This window comes from Xenia sp. Carnegie-2017, unplaced genomic scaffold, assembly GCF_021976095.1.
Source record: "Xenia sp. Carnegie-2017 unplaced genomic scaffold, XeniaSp_v1 HiC_scaffold_40, whole genome shotgun sequence".
Classification (NCBI taxonomy): domain Eukaryota; kingdom Metazoa; phylum Cnidaria; class Anthozoa; order Malacalcyonacea; family Xeniidae; genus Xenia; species Xenia sp. Carnegie-2017.
In genome coordinates, this window is record NW_025813505.1 from 77,629 (window position 1) to 105,357 (window position 27,729).

General features: G+C 34.9%; 1 protein-coding gene across 4 annotated transcripts in view; it reads right to left on the reverse strand.

Moving 5' to 3' along the window:
• The window catches only part of LOC124456009, a 70,628-nt gene extending 44,288 nt beyond the window's left edge, over positions 1-26,340 (reverse strand). For 3 of the 4 annotated variants that reach the window (XM_047006554.1, XM_047006553.1, XM_047006552.1), the window contains exons 1-2: positions 26,325-26,340; positions 20,537-20,634 (exon numbers count right to left, since the gene is read on the reverse strand). The gene's annotated coding sequence lies outside the window, so the exon portion shown is untranslated. Of the gene's footprint in view, positions 1-20,536; positions 20,635-26,324 lie in introns of those variants that run through there. The other variant, XM_047006557.1, reaches the window with a different exon arrangement.
• Positions 26,341-27,729: the final 1,389 nt, after the last annotated feature.

Here is a 27,729-nt window from a genome sequence, read left to right on the forward strand (position 1 = left end):
ATTGGTTAAAATCAAATCCAGGTTACTATTGCCACGAGTAGGGAAATTTACGATCTGACGCAATTGGAAACTATTCTTTAACAGACGAACGTTCAATTTGTTAAAATCGCCCGAGATAATTATCCCACAATTTGAAAATTTTGTTTCAAGTGTTAGTAGTGATTCAAAAAGATAATTGATCATAGACTCATCATTCGCGCCCGGTGGGTGGTACAAATTACATAAAATAATATTGGACACACCTCTTGGTAAGCGGGTCAGTCTTAGATCTAATCATAATGCTTCGAACTCATTTGTTAAAAGGTCTTGCAGGATGCTAAAGTTAATTGTATTTCGAATATAGACGCAAACACCACCATGAATTCGTTCACGTCTATCACGTCTAATTAAATTATATCTGGGTAGTGAAACAATGTTATCATCAATATGACTTTGCAACCAAGTTACCACGATGCATAAAATATCCACAGTTGAACTGGCAATGTACGCATGTAATTCATCGATTTTGGGGGCCAGCGACATGATATTAGACAACATTATGGATGGTACAAATACATTTGGTCATCCACGACGTTTAAAGGATACTCTTGGAATAATAATACAATTGCTTTTGTTATGACCAGACGGTCTGCAACGGGAACGTAAGTTATAATGATCGCTTGGATTAAGAGACGATCTTACTAGTGTAGGTATTGTTCGAACGAACTCAAGCGATTGTGTGATAGGCAAAAAACACTCTAATGTACTATCTTCTTTTTCTTTAAAAATGTCTTTAACTATAAATTGATCGTGTTGGTGTTGTTGGCTGTCGCTTTTTCTACGTAGCACAGGTATTTTCTCCAAGACTTTTGTTGTTCCTCTCTGAATTCTTTCGTCAGGCTGAATTCCATTGGTAATTTCTGTTGATGAGAATGACGATGCTGGAGATGCCAAGAAGTCAACTGAGGATTCTGCAAAGGAGCTTGTTGATGGAAGTATTGGTGATAAGGGCGTCGTTGGAACGACTGACGATGCCGAAAATGGGTTTGTTTATGGCCTGTTGCGGTGGAATGTACTCGCTTCGTTACTCTATCACTTCGTGTGATTTTTAAGTCTTTATCTACTTCAGAATTAAAGTTGCTCTGACATTTTCGTTGATGCTCGGTATTCTGAGAGACAAGCTCGTTGCTAGGAATTTCATTTCTTTGCACTTGTTGGTTTTGAGTGTTAATCGTTTCGCTGACTTTACAGCTTTGATAATTACTCCGCTACTTACATTGATATTCATGTAATTGGGACTCAAGTTGATTTAAGCATTTATTACTATGGAAATCTTTCTGATATTTGCTTTGTTGCTTTCGTCGATACTGAATAAGCTGTTTATCAATTTGAACTTGAGTCGTTCTTCTACTCTTGCAGCCTTGACCTGCTGGGATTTTACTGAGTCCTGCACGCCTACGCTTGTCTCGAGATTAGCAGGTTTTGCATTACAAATTAAGGGCACATTGTTTTGCGATGCAGTCGTTTCGTCATTTAAAGGAATTTTAGGTTTAATAGTTGGCGTGGCATGTGACAAAACAAGCACTTCACTTCCATCTTTGTTAAGCGTGACTTTAGATTCAAATTTTCTTTTGTCAATTTGCATATATCTTGCTTGTTTCTAAGTATGACTGCCTTTGTTCTGAAATTTTGCCACCATTTTAAAATTTTGAAATTTTGAAATTTTTCTGTTGTCAATTTGCATATATCTTGCTTGTTTCTAAGTATGACTGCCTTTGTTCTGAAATTTTGCCACCATTTTAAACACCGTTAATTCAATTTGATTTTTAAACTCATCAAACTTGTCCTCTGAGGATGTTACAGCGTCTCCGGCTCGACAAGGAGTTGCGCTGATAAGAGTTTCCGTTAAATCGTCCTTATTTGTTCGTGACGAAAGTTTTTGAAAGGAACTATCAATAAAGTCCTGTAACTCCTCGATTGTCGACTGGTCAAAAGCCGATACAGGCAAATTTTGCGTTTCAGATTTAGAAAGTTCGCCCCGTGTTTCACAGCTTTCACGTATAGTTTGCTCAGAAGATTCATGCTTATTTTCAATATCGGTGTTAATCTTATCTTGTACTTCAGACAAGTTAGCACTTGAGGACTGCAAGACGCTTATCAACAAATTCCTAAATGATTCTCCGTCCTTTCCATTAAAAGACATTGTACTTAGCTTGCCCAAGTACCAAGTTATAATCAAATCTAGATCGCTGCTAACAAACGTTTTTGATTTACCTCCGGCTGATTTCCAAATGCCCACCAATCCGACGGTGTTTTCGACAAAATTTCGCAAAGATGTCAGGTCACCTGTTCACTTTAATCGTTGACCATCAAACATCAAAAGGGCTTCTTCTTTTATTAATTCAATCGCATGTATATCTGTTATATCTCGTACGATCCGGCTTATTTCGAGAGATTCCATTTGAACTTCTACCGCCGCCATATTGAGATTAGACTTCTGACTCTGAAGATGACTATCGTTAAGGTTGTCGAAACGTCAGTCAACAATAACAAAAACAGTCCTTCTCAGGACTATACCAACCTGGACGATCTACATTTACAAACATGTAACGGTACTCCCGGGTTCAAACCATTTACTTCATTACGATCATTTGGGCGACAGAGGGAACAACTTGCTAATGACTACATACGTTTTGCAAGCAACGTCAGACGCGTACGCCAACAACTCTGGTTCAACCACCGCTGCAAGGATGTAAGAACCAGATAACAAATACGGCTAACCTGACGTTTACTCCTCATTTGACTCTAAAGATGACTACCGCTAAGGTTGTCGAAACGTCAGTCAACAACAACAAAAACAGTCCTTCTCAGGACTATACCATTCTGGACGATCTACATTTACAAACATTTAACGATACTCCCGGGTTCAAACAATTTATAATACATAGAATTGAAAATAAAATAAACCACGAATTACTTCATCGAAATTTATTCCCTACAGAACTGTTTCGTATGGCAGTTGTTTAACTTGCCACACTCGTCAGCAGAATAAATATAGCACTATAGCACAACGGAACTTATACACAAAGATGAATAATTAAGTGTTTAGGTGATATAGTATTACATTAATGACGTTAGTAAGTGTTTATTACGATGGCGGCATGCGGAAATGAGTTTGTTTCGTTTATTGAGCGAGCTGAGTTCTGGGTGGAAGATGATGAAGAATTTCTCCGAGAGGCATAAATTACAGCGTTTGTTTTGTTTGAGTAAGGTTGTGATTTCTTTACAATTTTCCAGTTGATGGTGTATGGTGTGTTAGAGTCTTTAGTTTCCATATGTGTTTGCTGAGTTCTGTGGAGTGTTGTTTTGATTTATTTCGGAATGAGCTGGTGTGGTTCAAGTAGCGTGTTTTAAAAGTGTTCTCCGTTAGACCGATGTAGGTTTCTCTGTGTTTGGTTAATGTGTTGGTGACTGTGGCTTGGTAGACTACCCCTTTGGTTTGGCATTCTCCTTTTAGTGGGCATTCCTCTTTCTTCCGGCAGTTGCATTTTCTGTCTGTGGTGGCGTTTTTCATCGTTTCTTCTTTGGTTAAAACGGTCTTGTTGTGTGTAGAAATTATTGTATCGATGTTTGGCATGCAACTGTAACTTAGCTTAAGCGTGTTGAAGATTTTGGTGAGTGGATGGTTTTTTGGAAAGGACCTGTTGATTATACTAAGGAACTTGTCTCCGATGTCGGTGTGGACATTGGAGTTGTATGGTTGGTTGTACCAGGTGATGTTTCTATTTCTGTTTCTGTTTTGTGACTTTCGTGTGGCTTGTGGGTTGTATTGCAATTTGTAGTTAAAGCCACTTTTTGTTAGTGCTTCTAGGTATGGGTGTATGCTTGAGTCGAATGATTGTTTGTTAGATGAGAGCCGCTGGTTGATGGTTTCCGGGATTCTGCGTAGGATAGATGGGGGGTGGTTGAAGTGAATGTTTATGTATTGAGGAATGTTTCCAGGTTTGTTGTATGGCTTAAAGGAGGCGGATCGTAAATCAAAGGTGATGCCAAGGAAGTTCACGGATTTCTTATTTGCTTCAATGTTTAATTTCAGATGGTTTTCATTGAATATTCGGCACAGTACTTTCTTGATTTTTTCAATCGTCTTGAGGGGAGCATTGAATGCGTCGAGACCATCGTCGCGTTATAAGCCAATGTTGTTTCTGTAGTCTGTAGGAAGTTGTGCGAGTAGAAATGAGCCTACGAATTGGCATGTTTTCGCTCCGTCAAAGCTACTCATTGTTACGTCGAAATTTGAGCTGCTGCCTTTCTTGCGCCATGCTTCAGATCTGTTGAATATAAGGGAATTCTTAGCTTGTATGATTATGCGCTTGTCTTTCTCTGTGACTTTTTCAATTATACCGCTCTGCCGTGGCATTGAGCACTCTATCCGTGCGATTTTGTTTGCGATAGTTTCTATCACAAAATCCCATTATATAATATATATATATATATATATATATATAGGAAGTTTTGTTTATTTGAATCTCCGTAAATACAGTCCTCGATGCTTAAGAGCAGAGCGTAAATATTGATGAGAAAATACACAAAACTACAATTTCATCCCGACAAGCCTGTTTCGTGATTTCTCACTCTTCAGGGGATAATATATTATCACGAAACAGGTTTGTCGGGATAAATATGCTATATATATATATATATATATAAAATGAACTAAAATAAAATGGACAATTGTTTGCTGTCGCTACTCGGAGTTTCACGCCGTAGGGCGATCTTCAGGCAACTGACAGATTATATATTATTTGCTGACTATATACATCGACTAAAAGGTGTTAAGTTACATGACGGCATGCACTAAACATATCGGAACGTTTATTTAAAATGTTCTTTTTACGTCCTTTCAGGATAAGTAGCCTTTCTTCAAGGCAAAGACGGCAGGTTCTTTGGTTTTTGTTCGGAGGTCGAAGTTGTTTGATGAAGTCCCATTGAACGTTGTAGTTACGTTTGTTTTCTTTCAGTGTCCACGTGTATTTAGAAAGTTCTGTCTCGTTCCGGTATTTAATGTTCGTAATTGATTTAATGTGGTTTCGATATCGTGTCTTAAAAGCGCATGCAGTAACACCTATGTAAGTTTTTGTTTCGTTGTTGTCAGTCGTTGTCACGTCGGCTTTGTAAATCACGTTGGGTTTCAGGCAATTGCCATTTGTCGGGCATAGATGTTTCTGTCTGCAGTTACATTTCTTTGGTGGGTTGTTCTTGTTCTGTGTTGTGTCTGGGTTAAGTCTTTTTAAAATAGTCTTGTTGTGTCTGGTTATGAAAGTTTTCATGTTTTCGCCGCAGCTGTAGCTTACGCGTATTGTGTGTCGGTTGAATATCTTGGAGAGTATAGTATTTGGTGGGAAATGTTTGTCGATAAGTTGTAGGAAGTCATGGGCGATGTGTGTTTTTACGTTTTTGCTGTATGGTGGGTTAAACCAAGTGACGTTACGTTTTCTGTTGTGCGTGGTGTTTACATTGATGTTTGATGGATTAAAGGTGAGTTGGGTGGTGAAGTTGCTTTGTTTAAGAGCTTGGTTGTAAATTGGTGCGGCATTTTCGAAGGTGTCTTTGTCAGATGAGAGTGTGTTAATTCGGTTGTTGATGGATGTGGGTAATTGGCGTAATACTGATGGTGGGTGGTTGGAAGATCTGTGAATGTAGAGGGGCTCGTCGTTGGGTTTTCTATAAGGTTTGTAGGTGTCGTTGCTAAGGTCAAATGTTACGTCAAGGAAGTTTGTGCGTTCATGGTTTGTCATCGCTGTGATTTTTAGTCCAAGCTCGTCAAATAGGTGTGAGAGGGTTTTTCTTTCTTTGTCGAAGAGTCTTCAAGATTTCGTATTTATGACTGCAAGACCATCGTCACGGTATAAGCCGACGTTGTTTCCGTACCGTTGCTGTAGTTGGTCGAGTAAGAATAGCCCTACAAGCTCGCAAACTTGGACTAAAAATCACAGCGATGACAAACCATGAACGCACAAACTTCCTTGACGTAACATTTGACCTTAGCAACGACACCTACAAACCTTATAGAAAACCCAACGACGAGCCCCTCTACATTCACAGATCTTCCAACCACCCACCATCAGTATTACGCCAATTACCCACATCCATCAACAACCGAATTAACACACTCTCATCTGACAAAGACACCTTCGAAAATGCCGCACCAATTTACAACCAAGCTCTTAAACAAAGCAACTTCACCACCCAACTCACCTTTAATCCATCAAACATCAATGTAAACACCACGCACAACAGAAAACGTAACGTCACTTGGTTTAACCCACCATACAGCAAAAACGTAAAAACACACATCGCCCATGACTTCCTACAACTTATCGACAAACATTTCCCACCAAATACTATACTCTCCAAGATATTCAACCGACACACAATACGCGTAAGCTACAGCTGCGGCGAAAACATGAAAACTTTCATAACCAGACACAACAAGACTATTTTAAAAGACTTAACCCAGACACAACAGAACAAGAACAACCCACCAAAGAAATGTAACTGCAGACAGAAACATCTATGCCCGACAAATGGCAATTGCCTGAAACCCAACGTGATTTACAAAGCCGACGTGACAACGACTGACAACAACGAAACAAAACTTACATAGGTGTTACTGCATGCGCTTTTAAGACACGATATCGAAACCACATTAAATCAATTACGAACATTAAATACCGGAACGAGACAGAACTTTCTAAATACACGTGGACACTGAAAGAAAACAAACGTAACTACAACGTTCAATGGGACTTCATCAAACAACTTCGACCTCCGAACAAAACCAAAGAACCTGCCGTCTTTGCCTTGAAGAAAGGCTACTTATCCTGAAAGGACGTAAAAGAACATTTTAAATAAACGTTCCGATATGTTTAGTGCATGCCGTCATGTAACTTAACACCTTTTAGTCGATGTATATAGTCAGCAAATAATATATAATCTGTCAGTTGCCTGAAGATCGCCCTACGGCGTGAAACTCCAGTAGCGACAGCAAACAATTGTCCATTTTATTTTAGTTCATTTTATCTTACGCTCTTCTAATATATAGAATATTGAGCGCTCTTTTATCCAGGAATATTATCCATAATAATATATATATATATATATATATATACAAAGTGTATAACAATGTGCCCTCCCGGCTATCACCATTGTAAAATGGTGACTCCTGCACTTGGGACACAGGACGTACGGTTACACATTGTATGGATTGTATTGTAGAGTCACCAGAGCGCTCAAACCTATAAAGGTGAGCTTTGCATAAAGCGAAAGCGCTTTTTATCCTTATCATTATATAATATATATATATATATTATATAATGATAAGGATAAAAAAAAAAATAAAAATCGAGAGAATCCTTATCATTATCATAATATGCCTGGGTTACCAATTTTCAAATATATATATATATATATACAAAGTGTATAACAATGTGCCCTCCCGGCTATCACCATAGTAAAATGGTGACTCCTGAACTTGGGACACAGGACGTACGGTTACACATTGTATGGATTGTATTGTAGAGTCATCAGAGCGCTCAAATCTATAAAGGTGAGCTTTGCATAAAGCGAAAGCGGTGAACGTCTCTTTATGAGACTCTCTACGCAATCTGAGAGCGCAAAGAAAAGATTATTATCGAATTAAAGACAAAAATCTTTTAAAAAAATTGAAAATTAGAAAAATGGATCGTACTTCATTAAATGCCGATGGATTACTGGACAAATTGTATACTCATTTAAAAACGATGGTGATGATGATACTGAAGACGAATATGATAATGACATAACTGATTTAAATAAAAAGAAAGGCAAGAAACGAAAAAGAATAAATGATAAAAACCTATGAAACGAATAAAAATAAATTAATAATATATTTTTTATTTTTTCTAGTAATTTTTTTGAAGTTATGTGATGGAAAAACCTTATATCAAAAATCATGTTCCGTAATAGGACAAAATGGTTATATTTTTGTCGTGTTGGACATATTGGTGGACATGATTTTAATTTTTAACTCCATGCAAATGAAATTGATGAAAATTAAGCCAACTGCCAAAGATTTAGAACATTCAATTTTTTTATTCTTACTCAAATGTTGAACATAAAAAAAATTAGATTTTATTGAAAAATTATATGGGACATTGGGGCTTATACGTTGTTGGCATTATGAAAACACTGAACATAGTTATTTAATTTCAAACTATTGGGTGGTTAAAATTTATATGCAACATAAAAAGTTATTATTATTTAATGAAAATTTTTGTTGTAGATATAGTTATTTTACTTTCAAAAAAAGGAATGTTATTTTATATGATCATTTTAAAATTTATTTGCATGATTTTCATGTTGTAAAAAAAGATATATTTCATTTAGGTTTAGAATGTAATAATATATATAGATGTTTTACAATATATTAGTGATTTACCAATTTATAAATCATGTAAAGAATTTTTCAATACAATTAATATAATTAACTTAATTAATGGAAATGAAGAAGTAATTTATAGATTTCTTATAGAAAATGAAATATATATTGATTATGCACGTCACATGTTGTAATATAAATATTATAATATAGTGTTGGATGATTTTATATTTTTAATAGTTCTAAAATGTAAAAATAGCGAAACGAGTAGTTTAATAACACGTGATCATCTAACATTCAAAAATTCATGTTTAATATTTGATAAAAACCTTAATTTTCATCGTTCAAATTGTAATGATATTTTTTTTAAAAAAATGGATTTGATAGACATAGTCTATTTTTTCAAATTGTAATGATAAATAATGGAATTAATTAAATACAAATTATCTATTTTTCTATTTTCATTCATCATTGTCTTTAAATATACACTACTCTTTTGTTTGATTTTTATTGATCCTCTTATACAATAATTTTTTCTTTCCCTTTTTCTTTTGCACATTTCATTTTATTTGAGAGTTTTTTAAATACGTATTTACTTCACCAGTAAAAATTATTCCCTTATTGCTTTAATATTTAATTCCACCAGTTTTTCATAAGGAACAAGACATATTTGGATTTTAAGCAATCAGGTTTGGGCCAAGATACATATCCTAACATGCAGCTTGTTCAAAATTAGGAATCACGTTATTCTTAGTAACTTAAGTTTTTTGTCGAGTGCTTATCATGTAAAATGCAGAAGGTATGAATTCTCAGTTTACCAGTCCAATCATTAGGCGAGAAACTAAATCGTATATATTGTGTATGAATAATTTTTATTTGTTCTACTGAATAATGATATAGGTGTAGGATCAGATATATGTGTTCTCTTTCGGAATATACCAAAGTAAATACATAAAACTAACTTCTTTGCTAGGTCCTCGCGATCCACATTAATTTTATACCAGGTTAGTAGATATAGTCAAAGATATTTTAAAATTCAGCTGTCGCTCAGGTTAGCACGCGGTTACTTTATATAGACCTTATAGACTAAAATCTTTTTTGATCAAAAATGAATATTGCGTGTCAAACTACTGTCAATCAAACTCGATAATCAGACATGAATTTATTTATAATAATGAAATGATTATAATTTGTGCAGTTTGTCAACAATCCAAGGTGAATAAAAAAACATTAGCACAAACCACCAGTGCAGATTTAGCTATAAGCAAAATAAATTATTTCAACGAATCGATTAGTTAATATCTATTCTTTAGAAATTTATAACCAATGACTTTGTCAGCTATAAAGTTGTTTTGAATTTAAAATTAGCAGTTACAATTTATTTTGCCTAAAGCAGGATTCATTATTATTTAAATATAAATATCAAAGCCCACTGGGTTTGCTGGGTTTTGATATTTATATTTAAAGTTTGCTTTCCGCCTGGTATATCCCTGGTCACAATTCATTTTAATTTAGCTGTTTTTTTAAAATCAAGACAGATTATTCATTAATTTATTTTTTTACTTGCATCAAATTGACTAAAAGTTCATATATTTGTGAAAATAAAACTAAATTAATTTCTTTGGCAAACGTTTGATTTGTTGCAAGAACTTCCACGTGAAAAATTTCAAATTTTTGATTTATTGTGAAGAAAGGCCATATATATCGAGGAATCCGCTCCTCAGCTGGTTCACTAACACTCTTCGTTTTGAAACTTTTATTTTACAATCCACTAGTACAATAAATCACTGGAGTATTTCTACGCCATCTGTTAGTGTTAATTATTTACATGCATTTGTTGCTGCCGAGCGTCAGTGAGGCAGCTACTATTTTGACAGTAATTCACTCGACCCAGTCTTTTTACACGACCTTTATATTGTTAAAGTCTCGATTTTAACAGACACACGAAATCTTGATCTCGTGTGCCTGTTAAAATTTTCCCGGGACGCCACAAACTAGAAGATTATTTTAATGTGGGGGAGTGGATAATAAAAATGTTAAGTTGCGCAAGCATGTTTTTTATGTTAATAAACATTTGTAACGAACAGAAAGAAAATTTTTGAAGAATATCAGCACTAGCTGTTGTATGTTTTTTTAACGACTGCTGATTTGCTTCAAGATGATTAACTGAGTTCGAAAAGCAATATACTTTCATGTTATTATCGGCTGTTTTAATGGCACGAATAACTCATTGACTGCATCACACATGATAGACAAAAGTACATTTTAAAATAATAGCAATAATATGGCTTTTCAACGGTTGATGATTTGCATCAAGGCGATTCACTCGGTTAGAAATGCACTGTGCTTTCATGTTATTATAAGAACTTTTAATGACACGAATATTTTATTGACCGCACGGTGGACAAGAGTACATTTAATGTGTTATTACAAGTAGACAATAAATTATGAAGAATGTTTTTATGCATTGCGGTGTTTGAAATTAAATGAACAATTGATCTTCGCACTTTGCTGGACAATTTAAGCAATTGTCTCATGGACCTGGTCAGAGCACAGCACCGGCACCGCAGAGGTCATGGGTTCGAATCCCGTTGAGTCACCTGAATTTTCAGGTTCATGAGGCAATTGCTTAAATTGTCCAGCAAAGTTGAAGATCATATCTTCATGTAATTTTAGACAATAAATTACTAAAAGCTCTCAATAGTGACTTTACAGGCAAGAAATGTTTCATGTAGTATACCCATTTGAGCATCTCAAATGATTTTCGTCAAAATATGTACGTATGTGTAATGTGATGGCCAAGAAAGGGATTCTAATCCGTTAATTTTACCAGGACAACTTAACTAATGAACTAACAGCGAAGTTTTGCTTTTACATGATAAACTCATTTGATCATCACTCTGTTGACTCTTTTCATTTACAGAATAAAATTTCGTTCGATTTATCCGTGAAGGACGATTTTACTCTTCACAAAGCGTTTGGACGACAAATGACGATATAGTATTTATCTAATAAAAACGGTTTTCATTCAAAATAGCAATGAATTTTATGTTAAATGTGCGAGGACGTCTCTATAATCGTCGCAAGTAAAGCACCGGAAGCGGACATTTTTATATATGCTCGCTCGAGCTTGCCGTCGGCTTTCAGTAGGCGCGACACTTATATAGCAGTACATTTTCATATTTTAAGGAACAACATTACAGTTTGCGAAAGACATGGACCAACAGGTCCCATTCTCCTTTGTTTAAGGTAATGTATAGTCAGTCCTATACAACAAATCAATTCCATGCTCATGATCACTGTATGTATAATGTATGTAAATAGATGCCAATGTACCATATATAATGACCGTTACATGGAATGTACCCATCAAGTTTGCATGTGTATAAAAGTGATTCCTTGCTGAAAACAGCTGAGTAACATGAATCCAGATAAAATCAAATAATATAGTTACACACAAACACTGGGAGACTAAGAGATACATATATGACACCATATAATTGTTGCTGTTAATGGTGTGTTAATCTTGTGCTGGTTGGCAACAAATTGAACAAAATACAGAAAATATCCTTTAAGCTCCAGTTAGCATGATTTAATTGGTTATTGGCTGAGTTCTAACTTTCATGTCAACTTCAACATATACATGTAAAGATCAATAATTTAAATGAAGCAATTGCTTCACTACAGCTTGCCTTTAGCATGCAAATTTTGTGAAATAAACTTTGGAAAAGTGTTCGTCCAATTATTCCTAATTTAATATTTGCATATTATAGATACATACAGTGTTATTTCTTGCTGTTACTTTTATAAATTGACTTAGTTATATGAGAATTTGAAAATAAAATTGATACAATTACTTTGTCTGAATTAAGTGACAAAATATACTAGATATTGCAGTTTGTTACTCATCATATCAATAGTATGTTTTAAAAATTACTGTGCTTTTGTCCATTTGGTAATGTGTCGCTTATAAGAGATGATAAATGATTGCAAATAGCACTTTCTGACTAAACGGTGCGAGAGGCACCAATTACCTAGCGATAGTAGCTCCTAGTACTAACGGCAATTCCAACAAAGCATAAGTCAGGCTTTCCTTTTATGTCATTAGCAGTACTCACTCGTTCATTGCGTTTCAAGTTCTCACGCGTTGCAACAAAAAAGAACTACAAAACATACTTAAAACAAAGAAATGTTAAACGGAAACTAACTTAGCTACGACAGTTTTATTGCTATGCTCAAAAGAATGCAATATCTCACAATATGGTCATTTTATGACCGTACAATTAGCAAGTTTGTCGCTTTTTCTCGCATAAAAAAACGCAAACATCACAAACTGCAATATCTGCTTCTCTTTCAATAACTCTATTTCTTTCATTAATTTTAGCCATCTAAAATTTGCGTCATGATAACATTATGATACGCTTATAGCAACAAAACTACTGCTAGAAACAAAAATATATTAACAGCATATAAAAACGTCATGTAACGAATTTGGAAACATTTTTTGATATTCATATATTTCAATTAAGCGAACAAATGCTGCTTCGAAGTCATGTAAAATCACACCATATAAAAACTTGCTACCTTAATACAAAATTCAAGTCTTAAAATTTATACTTTTCCATTGTAATGATGAATGATTTATTTATTGTCCCAAAACTTTTACAGAGCGGAACATAAAACCAGGATCGGCTCCAAGGACCAAATCATCTGCAGGACTAGTTCTTTCGACATTCCAAGGTTGTAATGACAACTTACCCTTGCCATTACTGTATAAGAGCATATCAGGTCCACCTTCTTTTTGGTCTTTATACTTTTGTAGCACAAAGAAACCATCATTTGGCGTCCTTAATTCTTTCGGAGATAGATAAAACGAGCTCGAGCTCTAAAAATTAAAAGCAGTGTCAATTCTTTTTACCATTTTTATCAAATTTTTTTAAGTCATAGCTATTATATTCCTTCCTTTTACGACTACACCTTTGAAAGTCCAAAGAATTTTCTCAATTAACTTTATTTGGTTTCCTGATTCTGACACGTTAGGGGGTGGCGTGGGGGTGGGTGATGGTGTATATTCATATATTCTGTTGTGACCTACTGCTTTCTTTTGAAAATGATTTGAAACAAATAAATATTTTGTATTTAACTGCATGTACTAGTTGAAATTTAAGGATTCCACTTTAATCAAGAGCAAATAAACCAAACGTAGTTAATACCTTTGTATTGGAAACTACAAGATATAATTATTAGAGTCATAATTTGAGTTTTCCATCAAAGTCTGTCCAAGCTGTCAGTACGAGTAAATGCTTCTAGTGGACTTAATATAAAACATATAATAAACAAAAATTTTTTTGCAAACCAACAACGAAAGCATTCCATAATTTTTGTTCAATGTCAGCTTTCTAAAATATTTCAATTTGACGTAGAAACTCGAACAAAACTCAGCCTCATCCAGTCGCATCCTGGAACAATGCTGCTTTAATTTCCTAAATGATCTCGTTTATTCTTCTGACTATCCGAAAATTTTAAGACAATTTTATTTACAATATAAATATTTAAATGTGAAAGTCACTTCTTACGATATTGATATCATCTGAACAAAAGTGTTTTCATTACCACAAAAGTCTATTTTCCTCTTTCACTTTAAACATTTGGGTCATTCAAAAGAGATACCTTCCAAAGCTGCATAACTGTGACGAGATAAATTTGTCTTAAGAAGGACTTTCAGTATTTTAAAAATCTCATTTCATTCATATGCGAATAGAGACTTAAAATTTGAGAGGTTTTTTGGTAAGACTTGAAATTTCTTTATACACTTCTATTAAAGTCTTCAAGCTACCCATTCCTTTGCATGAATTTTGCCAACTATTTTGTTCAAAACTTAGAGGGACGACTGTTGCTCTCCTTGCAACAAGCCCTCCACACATATAAGATTCAATGCAAAACACAAACCATGCTATAAGTTCTTGTTTACCATATAATCATATAATATCAAATACACGTTTACGGAAGTGTTATAATCATATTGTATTCTAAGTATGTATAATATGCTCTAAGTGCGTTCGTATAGCTTAAGCACTCTCGGAATTGTTTAAAGAGCGTCTTAATAAGACGTATTCTTCTAGTTAGTAACCCACCCAATGCTCAAATAAAACTTAAGCACTCAGGAGAGTGTATAGTTATACAAATTGTATTATTTATATTATATAAATATGATTTATATTTAGCTCTGCTAAAATGCATTGAGTAATCTACAACTGAAGAATCAAAATCTAATTTTCAATAAATGTACTTTTACGCATAACGGATTATGGTTTATGATGTCTGTCCATGACTCCATGCACAAATAATAATCACTGCGTTGTACAATATACAGGTAGCATTTTATTTCAAACAGCTTAATTATGCACAGGACTTTTCTTTACAGAACTGCAATTTTAATTCTCATTCCTATTTTTGCAGAGTTTCTAACAAAAATTTTCAATATTTGAAGTATTTATAAAAAGCAAAAATTGAATATTATACCTTTTTCACTGCAAAAATTTTGCCATTCTTTTCATCTAAACAGTACGTCTCTTCATTTTTTGCAAACAGCAGGTTGTAAAAATCTGCCTCGTGCTTATCCTAAGCTTTTGCAAAAGTTATCAATGCTTCAGCTAAGAAAAAAGATTGTACATTAAATTGCTACAGCACGAATCCAGAGTATCAGCTTAATGATAAGATAGCAAATTGCATGTATCACATAGCAATAAACTATTGCACGTTAATGATAACAGCCCAAGTTATGAAATTTTCCAACATCTGAAGTTAAGCTGATGAGAAATCTTTTTTTCGCATTCATAAATGCAGTCCGAACAAAATCGTTATTGCAACAAAGCATTATTGAAGCTTAACACAGGAAATTCGAACCACATACAAACTGCACCATATACTTTAACATATCGTTTTTAGAAACTGTGTCAAACCTCGTTACTATTTGACTTTTTCTTAACCGGCTTTTACTGGCGTCACTAATTGTACAAACTGTTATTTGTTGATATGACGTCATAATTACAGATATCGAGAATGATTTGCAATTAATTGACCAATCACAACCGACATTGTTTACATAGAGAGTATAATAATACTAATTGGCTTGTATGGATCGTGTGCATTTTTAAGCAAATAAACACATGTAAATTTATCGTGCAAATGTTTTTATACTGTTTGCAATTTACTAATTACTTTTCCCAAGGCTTCAAAGATGTATATGCTTTATTAACAGCATTTTCTGGTTGGGAAAAATCATTGCATACCTTTTATTACAAGATCATTAATAAGTTTATAAATTCTATAATTTTTCATGTTAAAAAAAGTTTTGGTGCCATTTCTTCCTAGGAAATTTGAGTTTCTCTGATGATTCAAAAATAAATGAAAATTCACCACAAACTTTCCAATAAAGTAAATCGCTTGAACCCGCGAGTACCGTCAATAACAAAAATAAAACAAGGAAAAAACGAGTTAAAAATTGGCAATCTCAAAATTCATTAGTCCTTTTTTGAGATTTATACAATTGAACATGACCTAATTTTTTAGCACTTGAAAATTTGGTGCTCTTAAAATTACTATTTGTTACACACCATGCCTATTTTATAATAAGTCAGGTATTCCTTTGAATAATAATTATCAATCAACGGGGCATGTTTTATGTTTGTAAAAATTTGCATTGGTAATAACATGAAAAAAAAGTCTACTAGATTGATTTATGTGAAATTAATGTAAATGCCGTGACAATACCAAGAAAAAATATACCTTCAGATTCTCCATTCGCTTTTACTTTACCTATGGAAACTGCAATGCAAAAAATATCAATCAGGCAGAAACATATCAAGTGCAAAACAAGAACGTTAAGGGTGGGGAGGGTAGTAAATACTCATATATTCCAGTATAAAATTTCACATTTAATTTCATATATGAAACAGGAATTTCAATATGAAATAGACAGGGGTTATTCCAAGTGGGCATATCAACTTTCTAATGTAAGCCGTCGTCTATAGTTTGTCAGTGCTGTAGGTAATGCATTTTGCCGAGTCCCAGTTAATGTTGTGTGTTGTCAGTTGGTGATGTTCGGCAATGTGATTAGTTTTGTCTTGTTTCGTTGTTGCTCGTTTGTGTTCAGTAAGTCGTATGTTTAAGTTCCTGCCAGTTTCCCCGATATAGGAGGCATGACAGTCGGAACAGTTTATTTTGTAAACTGCACCTTGTCGTTCGTTAAGTTGTTCTCGTCCTTGATGTTCGTAAGTACTTGTCGTAGCGTTGTGATTAGTTTATGTGGGACACGTATGTTGTATGGTCGTAAGTTACGCGAGATAGTCTCAGACGTACCTCTGATATAAGATACCGTTGCTGGTGTTTTTGAGTTGTTTGTTTCGTTCGTTTTATTGTGCTTGTAAATGTTGCGTTTGATAAAGTCAGAGTTATAGTTGTTTTATATTTGGCATATACATTATCAGAAAGCACGCATGCTGTTTTCAAATTTGATAAAATTAACCAATGGTGGTTGTCAGAGCTCCAGCCTCGCATTCAACATTTTAGTCTTATTTAGCCATCTTTTTAACATTCGTGAATGAAAGTCAAGCGGGGCACTTTTCACTCATAATTTCTTTGAAGGAGAATAAAGTTTAGAACTATTGAAGTGCAAGAATAACGATTCACTCAGTAAGTTCAAGAGGAAGTTCAGTGGTTTGTTAAAAATATTAAGACAAAACGACTACTTAGTAAGTTTTCGTCAAGATTTTAAAAGAAACAAACTGCTAGCGGTAGAAACTACCAGGAGGGCAGTTATTCAATACACGAATGTCCTCTACCTGATAACCAAAATACCTTTTTCGGGAGGGGGATAACGGATTTGATAAAATAATGATAAAAATATTTTCATACCATTCTTTTCCACAGATAAACTAAGGCAACTTCCTCCTTCATTACTGTTGTAGGACCACAATCGGTGTTTACCTTGTCCAAAAATACAAACTATGGAATCACCCATAGCTGAAAAACTGGAAATTTGTGTAAACTGTGCATTAGGTTCTTCCATAAATTATATTTTTCGTTTTATACATTTGTCAATACCATTCGAACCATACATTTAAATATTTTGTTATTGACGCCTTAAATCCACACCAATATCATATTTTCGTCACACGAGCACTGTCACAATAGCGGATATACGGCTTAACTGCTTAAATATTGTGTAATATTGTAGCCAGTAAGGAATGTTGTTGACAGTAAGGAAAGGTAAAGGTAAGGTTAGATTCCTTATTTTTTTTAAACAACCAAATTCCAACCTCATGGAAATCATTCAATGAATCAATTTTGATGAACTTCAACTGATGATGTAAAACATTCGTACATAAAATGGAGGAAAGATTCAATCGCAGCGAAATTTTGTATCTTTTCATGGATACAAAGACGAGCCAAGATTATAATGACAGACTCTTTTAATATTCTACGACTGTTTGCATGTTTGCTTCATTGTTACACTTTTTTTTCATTGCTTTGCTATTACAAATATCATTTTATATGAATTATATTTAGAAAGACAATGATCCCAGGGAAACGAAAAACTTAAAGACAACAACAGCAATACCTTATATCAAAGGTACGTCTGAGACTATCTCGCGTATCTTACGTCCATACAACACACGTGTCTCTCTTAAACCAATTACAACGTTACGACAAGCACTAACAAAATTCAAGGACAAAGAACAACCAAACGAACGATAATAAACTTTCGGCAATGTGCAGTTTAACTCCGACTGCCATACCTCCTATATCGGGGAGACAGACAGGAACTTCGTCAAAGACTTCCTGAACACAAACGACTAACAAAGAAACAAGATAAAATAATAACATTGCCGAACATCACCGAATGACAAAACACAACATTGACAGTGACTCGGCAAAATGCATTACTACACCACTGACTACAGACAACGGCTTACATTCGAAAGGTGGATCACAACAATTAACGACTTATTCCCAATCTCAAAAAAAGGAACTATTCGCATTTGGACTATAGCTAATCACAATAACAATACGCAATTGACACCCACACACTCACTCATTTCCTACACATACAATACGATGAAGTATAAACCAGACCAAAAATACGGCAAACCAGACTCTGAAATTGACCACTTCTGAGGGCTAAGGTTGTCAAAACACCAACAGTCCTTCTCAGGACTCTACTAACCAGGGCCATCTACATCTACGCACTTAAAATTTTAGATAGCAATAACTCATGATTAATCGAATATGACTTTTTTCAAACGACATTCGTATTTTTGTGGATATTGGTTGATAACATTTGAAAGAGGACTAAAGTTATCAAAACTTCAGTTTTTCTCATTCCTGATTTTCCCATCCCTGCATTCCATTTGCCCATTCCTTTTTTACAGATAGCCGAAAGAATTTTTGTTAATTTTGATGCTCAGTTGAGCATCGAAACTTTGCATATCACCACCTCAAAGAGCCGTTTTGACTTCACATGCAAACACTTTATACTTGCCGAATGTCATCACAATATTTTCAGCATGTCTTCAAAATGCAACAGTAATTATACTATAATAACAAAAGCATGTACATGTTGAATGTACAAATAACTTGGATAAAACAATGATCATTGTTAGATGCTCGTACATGTAGATCATTCACGTTAATAAAATATTGAAAGATGGTTAATTGCTGTGAGGGCTGTCTGACGCGGCAGAGGTCTCGTTCTGAAGATGAGACGGATTTCGTCAATTGACGGCTAACCCTTTCTTTTGTCGCTAAGTTTTGTGTTCAAATTCAAAGAATGTACACAATACTTGTCATTATTTCGATTGACCAAAGTTTGTTAATAAATTATTTGGAAATTTCGTAAAACACCCTTCGTAAAATAACCTCTTATTGTCGATTTCAGTTAACTTTTCAAATGGCGGATGCCAAGTTACTTTCTAATGTTGCCAACTACATTTTCAATTATGGAATATTCGATATGAACTTGTCAACTTGAGTTGACAAGTTGTGTACTTGAGTACTGAAGTTGTGAACTTGAGTACTGAAATTGTGTTCTTGAGTACTGAAGTTGTGAACTAAAGTTGCGAAGTACAGGAAAACACGAAAGGTCTTTGTACCCTGTAGACATTTGGCAATGAATCCGTTCAGTAAGCAAGGAAAAGCTTTACCAATAGAAGTAAGAAATGAAATACTTGAAAGGTGGTTAAATAACGAGCGTTTGAGAAACATTTCGAAACAACTATACCTACCGTATAAGACTATATCAAATATAATAGATCTATGGGTAGACACTGGTTCTATTGCACCTCGCCAGAGCGAACGTGATGTTCGAACCGCGCGTACAGATGACGTTATTGCATACACTGAATAAAAATTAATAAACCATCTATTTAGGCAACACCTAGAAAATAACAAAGTTTGCCTTCCAGCAAACATACGTAGAAGGTCATCCATTAGTAGAATTTTGAAAATGATCTTGGTTACTCTTACAAGATAATAAGTCAAATTCCTCGAGAGACCGAACGGCCGGACGTTATGAAGAAGTTAGAAGCTTACGTAGCAAATATTTCATTGATTGATTGCAACCGTATGCATTTGTTTGATGAGTCGCCGGTAGTTGCTACGAGTGGCAACAGACGTCGAGGGCACAGTATGCAGGGTACTCCTGCATTTAAAATACAACGATACTCTTCTAGTGCCACATTTACTGTAAATTTATTACATAATGTAAACGGCGTATCGCATTATAACACTCTTAGAGGGCCGTCAAACGGATTAGAATTGCTAAAGCTTTTCCTTGCTTACTGAACGGATTCATTGCCAAATGTTTAAAGGGTACAAAGACCTTTCGCGTTTGATAGTACTTCGCAACTTTAGTTCACAACGTCAGTACTCAAGTACACAGCTTGTCAACTCAAGTTACTTAGAAAGTAACTTGGCAACCGCCATTTGAAAAGTTAACTGAAATCGACAATAATCAGTTAGGTAGACAGCCAGCAAATTTCATAGAATCGCTGTGTAAAATCTTTGAGGTCATTTTGCGCAAATTATTTACTACCTAGTTCAAGCAAAAATTGGACAATTCAAATCACGCTTACGTACCTCTAAAAACAAAACGTACCAAAAAGTTCCGTGTTACAATCAGTGATTCCACTGGAAATCGTACTTGCCAGTCTAGCTTACGAATTACAAATAATCACCTAACATACATTCATGTCATTAAAACACAAATCTTTACATTCAACTTCCGTAAGATGACAGGACATCGATGAAAGACAATGTGTCTTTATATTGAGGCTTGGTAGAGGCGTCAAAAAGTCTGTATTATCACTTTTATCGGACGCCGACAAAGATATTTCGTATTGTTTGTTTTATAGTATTATACAACAAAAATCTCGTCAGTTTATGGAACGTATATTTATATGACTAAAGACTTTTATCAAATAACAAAATTTTGCCGACATGCTTTTATTGCATTATAACAAATAATAAACATCATACAACTGGGTAATTTCAAATAACCAAATTTCTCGACGTGATTTCTTATTTGATAATTTCAAATAACCAACATAACTTTTACACACGTTGTAAGCCAAGTTACGTCACAACTGTATGAGCACCGCTGCCCCTAAATAGTTGCATGACATTCCAAATAACTTGATAAAACATTGATTATCGAACAATTTCAACGTGAAATATAAACTACAACTGATCAAAATTTCATTTGACAATACTTAAAAGAATACAAAATGTAAACAAAGTTTTCTGCTTCATATTATAGATATATTTTCTATGATATTTTATATCATGACAGCGATAATCTTTTTACAAGCTAACAGATGCACATATAAGTAGAGCGTACTCTAAATCCGTAAGAGTTGTAAGGTAAGATTAGATTCCTTATGTTTTTTTTTAAAAAAAACCAAATTGCAATCTTATGGTAATCATTCTATGAATGAGTTTTGATGAACTTAAACTGATCATGTGAAACATTCGTCCATAAAATTGAGAAAAGATTCAATCGCAGCGAAATTTTGTATTGTTTCATGGAAACAAGGCAGAGCCAAGATTATAATGACAGACTCTTATTCTACGACTGTTTGCACTTTTGTTTTATTGTTACTTATTTTTTTTATTGCTTTGCTACTACAAATATCATTTTATATGAATTATATTTAGAAAGACAATGATCCCAGAAACGAACAACTCAAAGACAACAACAGCAATAACTTATATCAAAGGTACGTCTGAGACTATCTCGCGTATCTTACGTCCATACACACACGTGTCTCTCTTAAACCAATTACAACGTTACGACAAGCACTAACAAACGTCAAGGACAAAGAACAACCAAACGAACGATAATAAACTTCTGGCAAGGTGCAGTTTAGCTCCGACTGCCACACCTCCTATATTGGGGAGACAGACAGGAATTTGATCACAAGACTTCCTGAACACAAACGACTAACAAAGAAACAAGATAAAAATAATAACATTGCCGAACATCACCGAATGACAAAACACAACATTGACCACTGTCAACGCATTACTACACCACTGACTACAGACAACGACTTACGCTCAAAAGATGGATCACAACAATTACCAGCACCTTACAAACGACTTCTTCCCAATCTCAAAAAAATGGGAACTATTCGCATTTAGACTAAAGCTGACCACAATGACAATACGCAATTGACAACCACACACCCACTAATTTCCTGTACATACAATACGATAAAGTATGAACCAGACAAAAATACGGCAAACCAGACGTTTACTCCTCACTTGACTCTGAAAATGACCACTGCTCAGGGCTAAGAATTACAATACACCAACAGACCTTATCAGGACTCTACTAACCGATGTCATTTACATGTACGCACTTGAAATATTACATAGCAATAACACATGATCAATCGATTATGACTTTTTTCAAATGACATTCGTACTTTTGTGGATATTGGTTGATAACATTTGAAACAGGACTAAAGTTATCAAAATTAACAAACCTGAGTGTCTTTCCGGTTTTACAAATTTCAGTTTTTCTCATTCCTGATTTTCCCATCTCTGCATTCCATTTCCCCATTCCCCATTCCTTTTTTACAGAAAGCCGAAAGAGTTTTTGTTAATTTTGATGCTCTGCTGGGCATCGATACTTTGCAAATCACCACCTCAAAAGGCCGTTTGACGTCACATGCAAACACTTTATACTTGCCGAATGTCGTCACAATATTTTCAGCATGTCCTCAAAATGCAACATTAATTATACTTTTATAACAAAAGCATGTAGATGTTGAATGTACAATTAACTTGGATAAAACAATGATCATTGTTAGATGCTCGTACATGTAGATCATCCACGTTAATAAAATATTGAGAAAGACGGTTAATTGGTGTGTGGGCTGCCTGACGCAGCAGAGGTCTCGTTTTAAAGATCAGTGGCGTAGCTAGCGGTCCCGCTACTCCCGCCCGGCGGGAGTAGAAATTTCCCAAAAAATAATAAATATTCTATTTGGACATAAGATATACATTATTTCACGAACAATTTCTAATATTATGTTTTATTCGTTCATATTTACGCTTTTATTAGGTGGTTCGTAATCGTAATACAGCAAAATCTCAACATTTGTTATGTAACCTAGCAACCGCCTTTTCTCGCACATTGCATACTCGCGCGATTCTCCACGTATTCAGCCCATCTTCAGAGGGCGGAACATACAATATAATTCTATATAAGAAGTTTTGAATTCTGGTTGGCTAAGGGACTTGACGCATGCTCAAATCTGCTGTTTTTATAGTCGAACTCCCGCTATTTTAAATTGGCGGAGGTTGTAATTATTCGACCTTTTAATACGAGTACAGCGATTAGTGATTATCAAATTATGTGTCATTGTCGGTATTAATTTTCCATTGTTTTTACTCTCAAATTGCTATTTTGTATTTGTGTATGACACAATGGCTTCAAGTGCGACTGCGATTTGCTCAACTGATGTTGATTTAGTAATTAGCTTATTAGCTAAACCGTTCTCTGCTCGATCGTCTGTCGAACAGAATGTTATCGTTCATGAACGGCCTACTCCTGATTTAACTATCCAAAATAAGGGAAGAGCATTTCAGAGAGATTGGTATGAGGCGAAGGACTGGCTGTGTGGCAGTACAACCTTGCAGAAAGTGTTTTGTTGGCCATGTCTAATGTTTTCCCCAAAAGCATCGCCATCGTGGACTAAGAATGGCTACAACGATATGCGGAGTATTATGTCTGATGCTAAGAAGCATGAAAAATCTAAATCGCATTTGACTGCATTTAAGACATGGAAAACGTATGGAGCTAGTGAACGAATTGATTGTCTTATGTCCCTCGCTAGAAGAAATGAGATTCAGCGTCACAATGAGGAGGTAAGACAAAATCGAGAAATTTTAAAAACTGTTACTGAGGCCGTGCTGTATTTGTCAAAGCAAGAGTTGCCATTTAGAGGTCACAATGAGTCCGAAGGTAGCTTGAAGAAAGGTAATTATAGAGAGTTGCTCGAATGTTTTGCTAAGTTTGATTCTGTATTTGAGCGTCGACTGCACAGTAGACTAGCAGAATCTGATATAGTTGGTGACAGAAGATTTACTGGAGTCTCCCCAGAAATTCAAAATGGTCTTATCAGCTGTCTTGATTCAATTATTGAAGATGAAATCAGAAAGGAAATAAATGATTGCAAATTTATGAGTATTCAGGTTGATGAAGCATCTGATGTCTCCACCAAAGAGCAGCTAAGTGTTATTGCTCGGTTTGACAAAGCAAGTGAAATTATGGAGAGGCAATTAGGATTTGTGGATGTAAGTATGAACAGAAATGCCACAGCAATATCACAAGTTGTCAAAGATAAACTTGGTGAGTATTCTAATATAAAAGAAAAACTGGTTTTCAACAAGAGCATCCTTTTGCTCATTTTGTTCATTGTGCAGCTCATAGATTGAACCTGGTCCTATGCCAGTCAGCCTCATCAATTTCTCCTGTTAAAATCTTTTTTTATTAATATAGCTACATTCAGCACATTTACAAGCAATGCCCCAAAAAGAAAAGCTTTTCTCACATCTAACAACCTTGAGTTTCTTGCCCCTGGTGAAACAAGATGGTATTATCGCTCTAGATTAATCAATGTATTGCACAAAAACTATGAAAAACTTTTAGATATTTTTGAGGGGGTACTTGAACAACCAGCTGGGTGGGATGATGAGTCATTAAGTAAAATAAGTGGCTTACTGCATTATCTTGATAGCTTTCTCTTTTGTTTTCTAGTGTGTGTTTTTTACAGGATTTTAGAACAGTCCACAATTTTGTATTGCATTCTTTAAAATAGGGAAACCCATTTTAACTATGGCATAAGCAAGATTGACAATTTCAAGCAGTTTATTGTGTCACTTCGCACAGATCAAGCTTTCACCGAGTTGTACCAAACTGCACTAGAAAACGTAGGCCCACCAGCAACCAGAGCAGATAGTAGATACAATTACAAACAGCTTTATTTTGAGATTATTGATTCCATTAAAGGCATGTTAAGTGAACGATTCCAAGATATTAATCAGTTCAAGTTTTTAGACCTTGTAAATCCTAAACTATTTACTACATGGAAGGGCATAGTTCCACAGGAGAAGATCAATCTTCTCAAAGATAAGTATAGTCGTCTTTTTGACATCCAAACTTTGGAGAGTCAACTTTCCTTCATTTACAACGACAAGGACTTTCACAAAGAGTGCAGTAATGAGGTTCTTAAATACATCTTAAAATTTAATCTCCAGTCGAGTTTAGGTCAAGTGGTAAATTTGTTAAAATTGAATGGTGTGTTGGCAGTGGCAAGTGCTTCAGTAGAGAGGTCGTTTTCTTGCTTAAAAGGGTAAAAGCTATTTAAGAAATAGAATGGGTCAAGGTCGGCTTAGCTCTTTGTGTAGAATATCTATTCACAAAGATATCATTGAAAAGAAAGAGGAATCAGGGTGTTGCATAACGAGGTGGTTGAAAATTTGTAGAAAACCCAGGAGGCTGGCCTTTCTTTATAAATGATGAGTATAGTATGTGTTTTGATATTTGTTCGTATAATACATGGTACTTCATTGAGAAAATTAAGCATAACTTTAAAGAATAAAGCCATCCCTGTCTACTTGCCCCAATCTAAATAAGTTTAAACTAACAAGTAGAATGCTAAGAAAAATCTCTCTCTATGCACTTTAGAAGTGTCGTATACTATATTATTTTTTGTGCTAATACAAATTTCTTCTGTTTATGCAGGGGCAGTGATGAGTAAATTATGTTTTAGGAGGCAATTGTCTCCTGCGTAACGTTTCTCTGAGCCACCTTTAGTACCTTTTTAACTAGTTGCAGTTTCAACGATTGCCACATTAAGAATGCAGCTAACAAAAATGGGTTTTTATAAATTATTGTACAACAAATAATTCGCCCTCGAAATCGCAGGAAATGCTGTTTCCAAGGCTCTGGATTTCAAAATTTTACGGGGGAGCATGCCCCCCTACCCCCCTAGTGGGGTCGCGCCTCCGGCTCGAGATGGATTGGTGGGAGTGACTATTTTTCCTAGCTACGCCACTGTTAAAGATAAGACGGTTCTCGACAATTGACGGCTGACCCTTTCTCTTGTCGATAAGTATTGGGCTCAAATTCAAAGCATGTTCACAATACTTGTCATTATTTCGATTGACCAAAGTTTGTTGATAAATTCTTTTGAAATTTCGTAAAACACCCTTCGTAAAATAACCTCTTAATCAGTTACGTAGACAGCCAGCAAATTTCATAGAAGTGCTGTGTAAAATCTTGAGGTCATTTTGCGCAAATTATTTACTACCTAGTTCAAGCAAAAATTGGACAATTCAAATCACGCTTACGTACCTCTAAAAACAAAACGTACCAAAAAGTTTCGTGTTACAATCAGTGATTCCACAGGAAATCGTACTTGCCAGTCTTGCTTACGAATTACAAATAATCACCTACGAAATTGATAACGTGATGCATACACGCATGTCATAAAAACACAAATCGTTAAGTTGAACTTCCGCAAGATGACAGGACATCGATGAAAGACAATGTGTCTTTATAATGGGCTTGGTAGAGGCGTCAAAAAGTCTGTATTATCACTTTTATCGGACGCCGACAAAAATATTTCGTATTGTTTGTTCTATAATATTATACAACAAAAATCTCGTCAGTTGATGGAACGTATATCTATATGACTAATGACTTTTATCAAATATCAAAATTTTGCCATTATGTTTTCATTGCATTATATCAAATAATAAACATCACACCACTGGGTGATTTCAAATAACCAACATAACTTTTGCACACATTGTTAGACAAGTTACATGTTTGTAAATGTAGATCGTCCAGTTTGGTATAGTCCTGAGAAGGACTGTTTTTGTTGTTGTTGACTGACGTTTTGACAACCTTAGCTGTAGTCATCTTCAGAGTCAAATGAGGAGTAAACGTCAGGTTAGCCGTATTTGTTATCTAGTTCTTACGTCCTTGCAGCGGTGGTTGATAGATAGATAGATAGATAGATAGATAGAGAGATGATTTATTTCTTAAAACTGGCAGCCATATTGCTGAAATACGTTTAAGATTACATATAATACATACATAAATAAATTAACTAAATTACATCTTCAATGAGTTATCAGTTATAAAACTATTTCTAAAACGTTTGGTATTAAAATTAGTATTAAATGAAGATTGAGTCCTAAGTTCCATAGTTGAACGTTCTAAACGAGGAGGCAAAAGGTCATGAAGCTTATGTGAGGAATCTGCTGCCATCTTCTGAAACAACGCTGTTCAGCGTTGCATACTCCAAGAGCATACTCCAAGACAGGTCTTATACACGTTTTGTAAAATTGGAGCAATTCCTTGACTTCGATATTTGCTCGTTCTAGTTGAATAAGAAAATAGAGGCGTTTACGGCATTTCTTAATTATTTCATTTACGTGGATGTTCCACTTAAGGTTACTGGCTATAAACATTCCCAAAACTTTCGCGTGTTGGACAATATCCAGTGTAATGTTATTGATAGTAATTGGTTGAAGGTCATTGGTATTAGATCCAAAAGAAATTCGCATCTCTTTACATTTGGTTTCATTTAACTGGAATTTATCACACGAGATGCTGTTCGCTAATGTGTCCATTTGGTTTTGTAAGTTACTTGTTTGATCTTTCTCAATTACTTCACTAACAGTGGTATCGTCCACGAATTTCCACATTTCATTATTTGGTAACCTGAGATCGTTAATCATTATCAAAAATA